The following is a 2,500-nucleotide window of genomic DNA, read 5'->3' on the forward strand; positions in this document are numbered from 1 at the left end:
CACTCTAAGCACTTCCCTACCTTCTGTCATTTTCATCTTTCTCCGTCTATCCTCCACTCTCAACTTACCTTCCACCAAAAAGTGATCTGATATTCCCCCACTCTCTCCCCTTAGAACATGTACATCCTTAACTCTTCCTACTATACTGGTTACCACTATATAGTCCATTAACGCTCTATTTACCACCCTTCCATCCACTACCCTCTCTCATCTGTACTTATGCTTGACTTTCTTCCTAAATACTGTTTTTGGTATAATCAACTCTCTTTCTAGACACATCTCCAACATCAACTTTCCACCACGGTTTTATCCTGAAACTCCACACTTCTCAACCACTCCATCTATTGGATCACTTCTTACCCTAGCATTAAGGTCTCCCAATACCACTACATTGACATTTCTCACTAATTCCTCTATGCATTTATTTGAATCCATCCAAAAAGCCTCCTTTTCCTCTATACTCTTCTCACTACTAGGCCCATATGCACTTACAAAAACCCACATCTCCTTTCCCAGCTTCTCCTTCATCCACATTAACCTTGAAGAAACCTCCTTCTACTCCAGTACACGTTTACCTATCTCTTCACTTACTAGTATGGCCATCCCTTCTCTCCCTCGTCCTGTCTTCACTCCTGAGAACCTCCCAACTACACTCCAAAACACACACTCGCCCCTCCCTCTCAACTTAGTTTCACTCATTACCAACACATCCATCTTTCTTCTCACAAACATACTGCCTATCTCTTCCCTTTTACACTCATCTGTGCCGCATCGACACACATTAGAAGACCCAAACCTTAGGGTACTGGTTGGAAAAATCTTCAGTGTTTTGTATCAGCACTGAAGATGTAATTATACGAAAGCGCTCTGCTTCGTTAGTTTACTTTTCCTAGTGGTTACTTACGCATATATATATATATATATATATATATATATATATATACATATATACACATATATATATATATATATATATGTATATATACATGCATACATATGCGTAAGTAAGCACTAGGAAAAATAAACTAACGAAGCAGAGCGCTTTCGTATAATTACATCTAGTTTTTTTTTTAACTAGAATATTAAGTAAGATCATTCCCTCTAAGACAATATGACTGCTGTACATTGATGACATCCTATGTCTGTGGCCCATTCAAGTTAATGTAAATTAGTTTTTATGTAAACTTAATAATTTGGTCAGTTCAATTATGTTGACGGTGAAGGTATTTTGCCTTTCCTTAATTGTAATATCTACCGCCATGAAAGTGAGTTGAAGTTTAGTGTATATCGTACACCAACCAATGTTTGTTCATATATACACTATTATTCCTCACACCCTGATGGCGTAAAACGATTTGTTTTTTCTTCGGTGTTCCTTAGGGCCCTACGCATTTGCAGCCCATAGTACATCGATGATGAAATACGATGTATTTACGGTATTGGTACTAAGCTGAAATACCCCACATATGTTCTTGATACAGCTTACAATTGTGCTAAAAGAACCTTTTATAACCTTAGGTCAACTCAAACTTTTAATATGAATAACACTACGGTAAATATAACAAAAGAAAAAATTAAAAGGTGTATAGACAAACTCAAAGTTAATAAAACACTAGGGCCTGACGGTTGGCATCCAAGAATCTTAAAGGAAATGAAAAATGAGATTGTTGTTCCATTAGAAATTATTTTCAAGAAATCCATCATATCCGGAGATGTCCCAAGAGAATGGAAGCTAGCTAACGTTACTCCCATATTCAAAAAAGGTGACAAAAAGAAACCAAATAACTATAGGCCTATAAGTTTGACTTCGATCGTAGGAAAAATAATGGAAACTATCATCAGAGATGCTATCGAATATCATTTAGAAAGTAACTGCTTGATAAATGATAGCCAGCATGGATTCAGGAAGAAACTTTCTTGCGTGACTTGCTTACTTGGATTTTACAACACAGTTATCTCGAATTATGACAAAAGAAACAATATAGATAGTCCCCCACGAAAGACTACTTACTAAATTAGCTTCACATGGAATAAGTGGTAGCCTATTAAGTTGGACTAGTATTTGGTTGAATGATCGAAATAAGAGAATTGTTTCAAATGGAAAAACTTCTGGATGGAAAAATGTTACGAGTGGAGTTCCTCAGGGTTCCGTTCTTGGACCACTTCTATTAATTGTATATGTAAATGATTTATTCCATGGACTAAAATCTACTGTTTCCAAATTTGCTGATGATACAAAACTGTGCGGAGTGGCAAATGATCACTCAAACCAATTAGATATTCAAGAAGATTTAGATCAATTACAGCAATGGTCTGAAAAGTGGCTAATGAAAATTTAACACAAGTAAATGCAAGGTAATGCACATAGGTAAAAATAACAGTAAGTGCGATTACAAGTTATTTGGAAATTCGTTAACAAAAGTGGATAGTGAAAAAGATCTCGGCGTAATTATCAGTAACGACCTCAAATCATCCAAGCAGTGTATTTCAGCCTCTGAGA

The sequence above is a fragment of the Oratosquilla oratoria genome, chromosome 17 (genome assembly GCF_046742065.1).
Source record: "Oratosquilla oratoria isolate Oo_2021 chromosome 17, ASM4674206v1, whole genome shotgun sequence".
NCBI classification, from domain to species: domain Eukaryota; kingdom Metazoa; phylum Arthropoda; class Malacostraca; order Stomatopoda; family Squillidae; genus Oratosquilla; species Oratosquilla oratoria.